This window comes from Eucalyptus grandis, chromosome 3 (assembly GCF_016545825.1).
Source record: "Eucalyptus grandis isolate ANBG69807.140 chromosome 3, ASM1654582v1, whole genome shotgun sequence".
Taxonomy (NCBI): Eukaryota; Viridiplantae; Streptophyta; class Magnoliopsida; order Myrtales; family Myrtaceae; genus Eucalyptus; species Eucalyptus grandis.
The window spans coordinates 18,374,281-18,387,520 of NC_052614.1; the positions used below are offsets into that span (position 1 = coordinate 18,374,281).

General features: G+C 38.6%; 1 long non-coding RNA gene and 1 pseudogene across 1 annotated transcript; both read left to right on the forward strand.

The window, feature by feature from the left end:
- The first annotated feature begins 1,473 nt into the window (after positions 1-1,473).
- On the forward strand, positions 1,474-3,060 carry LOC120286116. Its single transcript, XR_005549923.1, has 3 exons — positions 1,474-1,535; positions 2,350-2,406; positions 3,027-3,060. It is a non-coding gene; the product is annotated as an uncharacterized LOC120286116 (long non-coding RNA).
- Positions 3,061-6,346: 3,286 nt separating this feature from the next.
- Positions 6,347-11,194, forward strand: LOC104440321 (annotated as a pseudogene).
- Positions 11,195-13,240: the final 2,046 nt, after the last annotated feature.

The following is a 13,240-nucleotide window of genomic DNA, read 5'->3' on the forward strand; positions in this document are numbered from 1 at the left end:
CAAGAAATTTTAAACTAGTACACTCACGCCCCATTTACCCCAAATTCATTTTTGTGTCGTAAAAAATCTCAAACCAATACTCCCGCCTATATACGTATGTATCCCAAACTCATTCACATGCTAGCAAAATCTCAAAGTGCTAATCCTCATTAACTTTTGTCCAATTTTGTGACGCGAAAATTAGTTTGGAATAAATATGACACTAATATACCAACTTGAAATTTACTATAGCACAAACAATAATTTGGAGTAAATGATGCCCGGCTATATAATTGGGTTTCTTTGTGACGAAAAAATTAATGTGAAATAAATATAGCGTGGGTGTACTTATTTAAGGATTTTAAGTGGTATTTATTAGTTCTATTCCTTTTTTGTCCTACACCTGATTGTTTTTTTTTTCGGGAAAAATCAACCAACTTACCCTTGTGAAAGCCCCCACGTCAGGATGATCCTCGGACCCGTCTCATCAAATACGTAACGTGCTTCCACGCTCTCGTTTGCTTTTCTTTTTTTTTTCCTATATTTCAATGGGGGCTTAGACTTTTTCTTGTGCTGTCTAAATACAGATTGAAAGTTCGAAAAAACTCTTTGTGCACGCCCTCGTATTGCGCTTCACGTAGCAAATCGAACTCCCCCCAAAAGTCAATAAGCATTCGCTAACTGGGTTCTCTTGAGGATTAGATTGATTGTTCATTGCCATGGAGCATTAACATTTAAAAAGTGATTATGTCGTTCGAAAATTTATAAACGTTTAAACCTTAAAGCACCGTGGAGATTTGATGAAAAGTTCCCATGTCATTAAAGAATTATCGTTAAGGAGTCAACGCAGTGCGCGACGGCAATGATGATTCCAAAAGCTGCTTTGACCTTTCCTTGTTCCTGTCAAAATGGTTCTATAAAAGAGGGAAGCCCCGGGAGCTGCAAAAGAGCAAAAGGGGGATTCGAATTCGAAGATTTTTGTGAGCAGGAGGAGACAGAGAGAAGAGCAGGGGCGACCTGACGTTTCTCGAGAACACGGAGAGGGCGATGGCGAGGCGTTTGGGCGGTGTTATTTTCGCGGCGGCGATGGCGGCAATGGCGGCTCTTTTGTCGGGATCTGCTGCGCAGGTGCCTGTGCCGCCGCCTGGGCATCCGAAAGGGGTGGTGACTTACACGGTTGGAGATGCCATGGGGTGGACTATACCTGAGGAGGCGCGGCCGCGTATGAAGCTTGGGCTAACAGTCAGATCTTCGAGGTTGGAGATATTTTAGGTAAGCTGAGATCAGACATTTTAGTGTAAATTTGGTAGAGAACTACACTAAGCGACATTTCACTTTGAAATGTCATAGCGCCGTATAAGTACGTTGGATTCCTAATTTTGTACATCCCATACGCAAGTCATAAATGTCGAACTTTTATAAGTGATTATTTTTAGATAAATATTTTTCAAATTATTATTTTTTTCGTGAAAAAGATGGAGTCATAAACTTATTCAGATTCGCGAGAACAAGGATGCTAAACCTCAGGCATGGGAATATGTGCAACCTTTGAAAGGGTAAAGCCCAACAGAACTTGAGATGAATATGTTCGAGATCTCATATTTAGAGTAACTTGGACACTTTTGGTGGAAGCCATTGTGTTAGGATTTTCATTCTAGTGATTTGTGGATTACAAATTTAACTTGGAATAACTTTGCTTTTAATCTGGTACTTTTGATTTATTGGAGCATGTATACGATAACATGTTTCCCCTTATACGCATTATTGGCAGATTGCTTCATGCCGATGTTGAGTGGGATACTACCCCAGACTAGTCACAACTTTTTGACAAACATCATTGTCTGTCTGACCCTGATCTGCTACTATAGTTCTTGTTCATATGAAGGCAGCGATATGCCCGTTTAGAGAGAAACTATTGTTGTCAGATGGGTGATAAAAATGGGTTTCAATTCAGAAACTTAGAGAGGTGCCCTCGTCCACTTCTCCTTTCCTATCTGTGATTTGCATCTGAATAAGTTTACATAATAACTTCGATCAGTTTAATCCTTTTGATGCCTTGATGATGATCCTCCCTTCCTCCCTCTCTCTCTCTCTCTCTCAAACACCCTCAGACACACTCACAAGATGGTTTTCTACCGTTCTTTCCTGATTAATCATGTGCAGGTCCACGGTCATAGAACTACCAAGCATTATACACATTCTACAATTATTAGAACCTGTCTCACGATATATGTCCAGTTGCAAGAAGTTTGAGAGGGAAAAAATTCGGGAGAGAATATCTCATTGCTCAAGCGCATTACTTTTCAACAGAACATAACAACCTCACAATAATCCTGAAAAGTAACATTCTTCCATGGCTATTTGGTACAGAGCGTTCATAGTGAATCTTGGTGATATGCTAGAACGATGGAGCAATTGTATTTTCAGGTAATATGCTTTAATAGAAGTCTATCCAAATAAATTGGCATGGGGAAAGCTTTGAATATGAAGGTTGGAGATTTTCTAAAGCAAGCTACTATAGATTGGTAACCTTTCCCAAACTCCACCAGAATTTCCTCTGGTGTACCCTCTTGGCTCTTGTTGATATTAGTAGCCCATTAGTAGTGCAAGGGTATCTGCTCTTGACATTGCCTAATTACTGGCCGAGTTGCCATGGGGGAAAAGTCCAAGTTAAACACAGTTGTTGAAATGGAATGATATGTTGCTGACCTGCATTACTTTCTACACAGAGTCCACTTTATGAATAATAAACCAGAAAAGGTTTTGTTATTATTGCTCTTATTGGTCAAGTTTTCGATACTAATCCTTGTAAGTGTTCTGCGATTGCTGACCACAGATAAGGCTTAACATGCAATGTCATCATGCTTCAGAATGTGTTTAGTAATATAGGAAATGAGCTTTTCGCATTAATTTTATGGGTGTCCTGCAATTCTCCATAATTAGCAAGGTCATTCTCTATTATTTTTTTAAGAATTTGACTTGCTGATTTTTGCTTCTTTTTGTCAAATTTATACTAAATTATACTTTTGTTTTGCTTTTGCAATCAGGTCCACGCTCCATCGAGTTGTAGGGAACGGTCAATAATTGTATTCTCTTAGGCCTTTTGGCTCTCTCCCCACGCCTGTGCATTTCTTTTCTTCTTTTGGAAAATTCAGCAAAAGCCATCAAAAGAAATTTGAAGCTTGTCGAGTCTATTGAAAAAAATCCGATTGGTTAGGGTACTAGGAAGAGTAGAGTATAATTGAAGCCAATCTAAGACAGTTGTAAGCTGATTGGAAAGTGGTACTAGGTTTGAGATCACGGTTTAGTGGCAAGTCGGTTGAGCAGGTGATTAAACTCTTAGGACTTCCTCTCAACTCGAGATTTTCTTCAGGGATAATTCACATTACTTTCTGGAAAAGAATTCTAAGTGTTTTTCTTTCCCTTGTTTGCATATTTCATCCACTGACTTCTCTTTTCTTGATGAGTTTTTTTTTTTGGGGGGCTAAAATCCCTGTTAAAAGTATATATATATTTTTGGTGCTGGAAGAACCGATTTGCAGCCGACAGTCGCGCCGTAAACCCCCAAGTGACACTTAAGCAGGAGGATCCACTACCCCTGAGTCACACTTAATACACCTAGCGCCTCCCCTGGGTTTTGAACCCTTCACCTCTTCGTTGAGGATTAGCAGAGTCTTATCCAGTGGAGCCACCGCGGCCGGTAGTTTGTTAAAAGTATTATTTATGCTCATGTTCTCACGAAATGCAGATTGCTTTCTTCCTGGAGCCTAACCATGATTGTCTCGTCCAGTGTTTGCCAACATGTATGTCAGAGAAAAATCCTCCCAAATGAGCTGTCTTCCGTGGATCAGTTTCTTTCTTATATATCATCAACATGTCGCTATTGTATTTCTTATGATGTAAAATGTCGGCCCTAAGATCTAGTTCTTCTCCTCCCTGATTCAAATGACTGACTTTATGCATTTTGTTTGAGTGTTGATGCTCTGCTTTGCACGTGAACGTCGAAGTAAATATTGCGTGTCCAAGGATGATCCAAATTCATATGCCTGGACTTTTTGTTTATGTTAAGAGGACTCCTCTAAGTTTTAACTCCATGTTTCATGAAGAAAAATGTTTATTCTGGAACTAGGCATTGAGCTGTACCTTATTTGATCAATTGATACGATCGTCGCATGCTCACATGGGGTTGGAACCATTTCGCGCGAGGATCTAGGTGTTTATTTATCATAGCTACTCCAGTTATTAGTTTTTATTTGTTTCTTGATCGAGACTTCAGTTGTTATTAGACATAGTGCAAATCACCAAATTTACGCCAGCATCAGATCCTAAACTAAATTTCTTCAAAATTGATTCACGTGCAAACTTCCTCCCATCTTATGTCAGACCTACTTGGCCCAAAGATACAGCAATACTCATGCTGATTTAGATGTATACAGAAAGGAAGGGACTTAGAGTTTGTCTGTAAGGAGCTGAAGCCTGTCAACCAGCACTTGTCCAGTAGAGGGTATGCTTTGAGAGCTCGTAAAGAAGTGCATGATGAGCTTAGAGAAGAGCGTCGAATGGGGTACGTGCGCGTACATGCATATGCATGGGGTACATGCGTGTACATGCATATGCATACACAATTAATAATCTGCTTATGTTTATGCAATGGAAGAAATAGTTCAGTGGCTTCAGCCGTTCTTCGGTCTTCTTGCTTCCATGATGTAGCTCCCAAATTGGCAGTTTGTACATGCAAATCTTTAAGAAAGGAAATAAAAAAGGGGACGCCTTGCACATTTCTTGGCACCGACTTTCCTGCGATTCAACGGACGAACAGTTGCTTCTTTACGATAGTTTCGGTCGATTGGACTGTACATGCAACTTTTGGCTATTTGACAAGATTTTTGGATGAGGTAGTCGTGTCGCTAAGCCCACAAAGGATTGAATATATGACGGGCTAAGAAGGAGAGAGCAGGCATATCCGTGTGGGTGGGACTAGGAGTAGCATTAGCAAGAGCACAATCTGAGATCGTAAGCCGCTTTAGCTACTACGCTGGCTGCTACTTTCCAAAAAATCTTTCTGATCTTTCTCAAAGGTGGGATTAGATCAGTCCGATCTCGAAGTCCTCCCGTGACGCGCTTGACTGGCTAACGCTTCCGCTACGTTAAACCACAGGAACAAGCATTGGAAACAGAGCATTAGACAAAGATTTAGCTACCTCTTTAGCTCTTTGTCCTCAATGTAGGTGCAAAATCTCCCGACGCCCGAGTAGAGTAAAGTGAGTTAAATTAGCAGTTAACTAGTTAACTATGCTCTTTTAGCTTTCTTGTATTTTAAAGACTTAATATATTATGCGAGAGATTGAAATGGAAATATGTAGTGGAAACAAATGTTATGACATTTATTGCTCCAGCTATTACACTCAAAATCGTGACAATCTCGAGTAGGTCTATTTCAGTTTTCAAATTTTTGATATTGGGAACTAAATCGATTGGTTATGGAACCAGTGTTTCTTGGTCCTAGTGATTCTTGGTTCTACTTGGAAATTAGTCTTCTTTTTATATTTTGTGTAAAAAACAAATTCTTCCAATAAAGTGTAAGAGCTCCACCTTTTCACTTCATAGCATATATGGTGAAATAGAAATGTGGTTGTTTATTCATGGTGAAGACCATAATTCAATTTGCAGGTCAACACAAGGAACCTGTTTATGTCGATTCTTGGGTAGAATTGGCAATTTTGACCTTGAAATTAGGAACCAAGCCGATCTTAGGTTGGTTCTAAGTTCGTTGAGGTGGAAATTGTACTGATTCTCCTTAAATTCAACCTTAAACTAGTTGGTCTAGACTAATTCAATACGATTCTTGAGTTGAATCAATCTTGATGCTAACCCCTATTTGTATTGACTCATTTTATAGTTGCATTACATAAAATAGAGCGTTAAGACAATGACATCTTATACAATGAATTAAATAAGAGATTTTAAAATACTAACGTTGATATCCTTCAAAAGTCTTTTAATTTGACATAAGGCCTTATTAGTATGCAAGAGCAATGGAATAACTCTCCTAGAACCTGTGTTTTTTTTAACCATTCAAAAATAAAGTATCACAAGAGTAAATTAAAAACAATAAACATGCATGTAAATATAAATATTTTAAAGGTCTTTCCAATTTTAAGATCCGTTTATTTCGTATAATAAAATAAAAAAATATTTTCTTAAAAATGATTAAATGGAATAATTAGATAGAAAAAATGCTTTAAAATTTATAGAAAGCATTAAGACGGGAACGAAGGCGTCACTGATGGCCGCACCGTACGCCTTTGCCGATTCTTTATTTGTCCTACGCTGTCGTTTCTGCCATTCTTTTTCAGCCACTTCTCATCTGCAACTCAAATTCCCGTCCGGCCTCGATCATCGTCGGTCGTCATCAGCACCGTGAAATCAGTCAGGCGAACGGGACGGCGAGCATGGATGACGCGAACGCCGTCGACGTCGCCGGAGTTCCGACTTCCACTCTCAACCTCATCGACCTCACGAGCTCCGATATCCGACGGTCGGTGTCCCTGCTCAAACAGGTCTTCGATTCTCCCGCCTTTTTCCGCTATTCTCAGTTCGATTTCCGGTACATGAATCCAATCCGTTGGCCTCAGGCGTGCTTAGATTCCGGCTTTTTCTACGTGATCAATCATGGAGTCAGCCAGCACTTGATGGAGGAGGTGTTCGTCCAGAGCAGGCGGTTCTTCGGTCTGCCTTTGAGCGAGAAGATGAAGCTGCTGAGGAACGAGAAGCACCGAGGCTACACTCCTCTGTTCGATCAGGTCCTCGACCCTGCAAATCAGATAAACGGTTTGTGTCTGAAGTTATTATTCCTATTTTTTATTGTATTCTTGGAGAGAACTGACACAGAAGAAGGAGCTAGTTGTTTGAAGTGCTAAGCTCTAAAACAAAGTTTTGGCTGAAACTTGTTATTACCTATCTGCTTATCATCTTCTGAAGATTGTTCGAGCAGTAATGAATCTATTGACGTTTAATAGGAGATTATAAGGAGGGATATTACACAGGAGTGGAAGTACCAGAGGACGATCCTCGTGCGCAGAAGCCTCATTTTGGACCAAACCTCTGGCCTTCTGAGGGTAAACTGCTGTTTAATGTAATTTATGTCCGACATAAATCAGTTGTTGATTGTGCATGTTTATTTTGGTTTCATTGTTGTATTTTGACTAGATATATTGCCAAGATGGAGGCAGGCGATGGAAAAATTTCATTGTCAAGCATTGTGAGTTTTTACTATAGATGATATGGAGCAATAGGCATTAATTTTTCTTGCTAGTTCCAGGATGTAAATATTGTTCCATCCAAGTAAAAGATAATACAGAGATCTTCTGTTTCTCTGATGGGGTATTTTGGGCATTCTCAGTACCTGATAGTCACCATCTTCCCCTTCTATATGCATCAGATATTGCCAAGTTCTTGTAATTTTGAAGGTGGCCCAATGGGAGTTAAATTGCCTCTGACTTCTGAACTGAATATGCTCTCTTGGTCTCTCATCCTATGTTGGCCAAAGTAAAACTCTTCTGGTTATTTGCAGTGGCTGATTAAACAATTTTGTGGGGTATTGTTCTAAAGCTACCATGCTACGATATGAACCAGTTATTTTTAGCCGTCAAGATTTACCATTAATCACACTGACCAAGAGCCTCAACACAAGTGTCTAATTGCTTACAGTGGGAGGGCTGATATTACAGTCAATAGGGTCTCCAACTCTAAATCATTTGACTTTTAGATCCAACAGTAATGCCTAGATGATCTTTGTCGCAAGATTAAGTGTAATTTGTTGCTATAAACAAGCGACGGTAGTCAATTTCTTAATATATATATATATATATATTTTATTTGTAAATGTGCACACTCAGAAATGTGGCAAAAGTAGTTACAAGGATCATTGCTCAAGCACTTGATCTGGAGGCTGATTTTTTTGACAAGCCAGAAATACTTGGTGAGCCTATTGCAACCTTGCGCTTGTTGCACTCTGAAGGTAGATTTTACTTCAACAAACTTTATACTAAACCCTGCAAATTTTTCTTCTCATCCAATGGAAATTCTTTTCTTTGTTTAGGTCTATTCTTTGATCCCTTTAAAGGAATATATGAAGCTGGGGCACATTCGGACTTTGGATTTATTACCTTGTTGGAAACAGATGATGTCCCAGGTCTCCAAGTATGAAATTTTCTCCTATAAAACTGTTGGTGCAGACTTTATGCCTAGTTATAACGCATGAAACTTTTTGAACTTATTCAGATTTGCAAGAACAAGGATGCTAAACCTCCGACATGGGAATATGTGCAACCTATGAGAGGGTAAAGGCCAACTGCATTACTATGGGGAATTTGAGATTATTATGTTAGATATTTCATATTTAGAGTAACACTTTTGGTGGAAGATCATCATGTTAGGATTTATGTTCTTATCATTCATGGCTTACAAATATGACTTGCAATAACTTTATTTTAATCTTGTACTTCTGGTTTATTGGGGAATGTGCACTATTTCCCCTTATACGCATGATTGGAAGATTGCTTCATGCCAATGTTGCGTGGAATACTACCCCAATATTTGTGACAGCTTTTTGACAAAAATCCTTCTTTGTCTGACCCTGATCTGCTACTATAGTTCTTGTTTGTACAAAGGCAGTGATATGCCAGTTTAGAGAGAAAGTAATATTGTCAGATGGGTGATAAAGATGGATTTCCATTTATTAACTCAGAGAGGTGCCCTCATCCACATTTATATTCCTTTCTGCAATTTGCATCTAAGTGTACATATTAACTTTGATCAGTTTAATCCTTCTGATGCCTTGCAAGTGAACCTCCCTCCCTCCCTCGGCAAGAAAACACTCTTACACACATGCTCATAATGGTATTGCACCATTCTTTCCTGGTAAAAATTTTGAGCAGGTCGACAGTCATAGAACTACCACACATCATATGAATTCTAAAATTACTTATGTAATTACCCTCGGTTAGTTGTTCAGATTATTGCTTAGATTCAGTTATACATAATCATCACAAGTACGGAACAGAAGAATCTCACAGTAATCCTGAAAAGTAACATTCTTTCTGTGACTATTTTGTACAGAGCATTCATAGTGAATCTTGGTGATATGCGGAACGATGGAGCAATTGTATTTTCGGGTAATATGCTTTAATAACAGTCTATATAGATAAGTTGGCATGAGGAAAGCTTTGAACATGAAGGTTGGAGATTAACTTATGGCAGGCTACTATATATTGTTAACCTTTCCCAAACTCCAATAGAATTTCTTCTGTTGCACTTTCTTGGCTCTTTCTGATATCAGTGGCCCATTAGTAACGAAAGATTATCTACTCTTGGCATTGGTCAGGAAAAATTTCCATGTTAAACACTGTTGTTGAAGATGGTATGATATTTTGGTGACCTGCATTAATTTGTACACGGAGACGAATTTATGAATATCAAACCATAAATTTGCTATTCTAGTGCTTTTATTATCACTCAGCTCTTACTGGTCAACTTTTGGATACTAAACTTTGCATGTGTTCTGGGATCTCTGACCATGGAAACGGCTTAACATGCATTGTCATCATGCATGGGAACATGTTTAAATGATATATGAAATGAGCTTTTTGCTTGAATCTAGTTGGTGTCCTGCTATTCTCTATATTTAGCAAATCATTCTCTATTCTTTCTTTTTTTGAATTTGAGTTGCTGTTGTTTTTTTTTTTCCCTTCAGTTTGTCAGATCTAAACTTTTGCTTTTGCTTTTGCAATCAGGTCCACGCTCCATCTAGTTATAGGGAATGGCCAAGAACGGTATTCTGTAAGGCCTTCTCTCTCCCCAAACACACGCACACGCACACAGAGACACACAGAGACACCCCCACACACACAAACTTACATTTCTCCTCATCTTTTGAAATATTCTTCAAACGCCTTTAAGAGAACTTTTAAGCATTGTCGAATGTATTGAAAAAAGTCTGATTGATTGGTGACCGAAGTTGTGACTACTCCAACCAGAAAAAGGGCAGTTGAAGCTGATCTTGGATAGGTGTAAGCTGATTCAAAAAAAAGGTCCTAGTTTTGAGATCACAATCTAGGGGAAAGTCAGTTGAACTTGTGATCATACTCTTAGGAAATTCTTCTCAACTTGAGATTATCATCAAGGATGATCCATGTTGGTTTTTGCAAAAGAAGCCTAATTGTTTTGCCTTCCCTAGTTAGCATCTTTTGTTCATTACGTTCTCCATTCTTATTGACTTCTTTTGCTAATATTTCTGTTAAAAAATTCAGATTGCATTCTTCCTGGAGCCTAACCATGATTGTCTCATTGAGTGCTTGCCAACATGTATGTCTGAGGAAAATCCTCCAAAGTAAGTTGTCTTCTGCAAATTAGTTACTTTCCTATATATAAACAAGATACCGCAATTCTACTTCCTCTCTTATCAGTTCTCAGTTCTCAGTCCTAAGATCTAGTTCTCCTCCCCAATTTGAATGTCTTTATGCATTGTGCTTGGCTGGTGCTCTGCTTTGAATGCATGTTGAAGTGGATATTGCATATCTATGGATCATTCAGGCACTGTTAGGAGGACTGCATCAAGTTTAACTCCATGATTCATGAGGAAAGTATGTTTACTCTTGAATTAGGCATTGACCTGTCCCGGATTGATGAATTGAACTGATCAACCACATGCTCGCATGCTCTCTTTACAGGGTTGGATCCTTTTTGCGTGGGGATTTGGGTGCTGCGTATAACATAGCTACTCCATTAGTGATTAGACATGGTGCAAATTAGCAAATTTACACCAGCATGGGATCCTAAGTTTGTTCCAAATCGCATCAATTTGCAGGTTTCCGCCCGTCCAGTGTCAGACCTACTTGTCCCAAAGATTAGACGATACTCATGCTGATTTAAATGTATACAGAAGGGAAGGAGCTTAGAGTTTGCCAGCAAGAGTGGAAGCCTGTCAACCCGCACTTGCCTGAAGTAGGGGTATACTTTGAGAACTCGTACGAATGGGCATAATGAACTTAGAGAAGAGCATCCGATGGGGTACCTACATCATATACAACCATTAATCCGTTTATGTTTACGCATGGAGGCAATAGTTCAGCCGCTTCCGCCTTATTTTGCCCCTAAATTAGCTGTTTGTACATGCCACACTTTAAGAAAGGAAATGAAAAGGAAATGCCACACACGTCTGAGCACCGACTCTCCTGCGATTCAACGGATGGGTCTGTCAGCTTTTCCACGATAGTTACATAGATTGCACTGTTCATGCAACTTTCTGCGTGTTTGACAAGATTTTTCTGGACGAGGTGGGCGTGTTGCTAAGCCTACAAAGGATTGAAAATTTAACGGCTGAGGAAGAGAGACCAAAAATTTCCATGTGGATGGGGCTATGAGCAGCATTGGCAAGTGCATTTACCGAGATCGTGAGCCACTTTAGCCACGTAGGCCTCTACTTGCCGAAAAATCTTTCTGAGATGTTTCTAAAAGATATATAGATCAGTTCCTTCTCAAAACTCCTGTGACTCTTGACCATCTAAGCACAGAAACATACTTTAGACACAAAGGCTTGGCTCTCTCTCTCTGCCTCTCTCTATAGTGTTGAAAGTAAGTGTGAACGTGTAAACGTAAATAATGGCCATAGACATGGTTGAGGGATGCCATTTGATAGTTATTCTTTACATTGTTTTCCTTTTATTTTTCTATTTTTTTTTCTAATTGAGACAACCATTTGGTAGGTTTTGGTATTGAACACTAAGAATAGGTCGAAATTGGTGAACCGTCTATTGATGCATTCAAAAGACTTTGTTCATTATGGAGAAGTTAATCTTTTTAGCGTTTGTTGATGTTATGTTGGCTTCCCTATTGATATTTTGCCCAATCTAGGCGAGGGCGAAGGAACGGGCTTTATAATTTTACAATTTAAAGTCACCATGACATGCACAAAGTCCGTATAATTTTCTTCATCAAACATCAACTTCATAGAATTGTTATTGGTGACATATTTCATTTAAATTGATAGATGAAAGGATGACAAAAATCATATTAAATATATTACAAATCTAATTAAACCAACTGAAAGTTGCGGGAAGAAATTTCACATTAATAAAAAGTGATTTAATTGAATTGATTGAAAGTTCAAATATGACATGAAGCATAGATAAAATTTGACAAATTACTTGTAACATCATCCCTTCCAGCAGTAGGAACTTTCAATCAGTCAACTTCCCACGAGACACTTAATATTGCCCATGCAGGAAGGTCACGATAGTTATCACAAAACATTTTCACATTCGTGCCTTGGAGCATTGGTTCAAAGGTCCATTTGTACACTAAAAGAGTTCAAAGTAAGTAACGTAAAAAACAGGCCATGGACGTGATTGAGGGACATCATTTGATAGTTACATTGTTTTTTTTTTTGCCTGATTGAGACAACCATTTGGTAGGTTTTGGTATTGAACACTAAGAATATGTCAAAATTAGTGAGCTGTCTATTGATGCAATCAATAGAGACCCTGTTTATTATGGAGAAGTTCATCTTTTAGCATTTATTGATGTTCTATTGGCTTCCCTATTGATGTTTTGCCAAATCTAGGCAAGGGCGAAGGAACGTGTATTATAATTTTACAATTTAAAGTCACCATGACACGCACAAAGTCCGCCTAACTTTCTCCATCAAACATCGGCTTCATAAAATTGTTATCCATGACATATTTCATTTATATTAATAGATGAAAGGATGAAAAAAAGCATATTAAATATATTACAGACTTAATTAGACCAATTGAAAGTTGCGGGAAGATATTCACATTTATCAAAAGTGATTTAATTGAATCGACTGAAAGTTCAAATATGACATGAAGCATGGATAAAATTTGACAAACTACTAGTAACGTAATCTCTTCCAACACTAGGAACTTTCGATTAGTCAACTTCCAATGAGACACTTGATATTGCCCCTGCAGGAAGGTCACAACAGCTATCACAAAACATTTTCACATTCATGCCTTAGAGCATTGGTCTAAAGGTCCTTTTGTACCCTCATAGAGTTGAAAGTAAGTGTGAATGTGTAAACGTAAAGAACATGTCGTAGACGTGATTGTGGGACATCATTTGATAGTGAGTCTTTTTTTACATCGTTTTTTTCCCCTAATTAAGACAACCATTTGGTAGGTCTTGGTATTGAACACTAAGAACAGGTTGAAATTAGGGAACCATCTATTATGCAATCTTG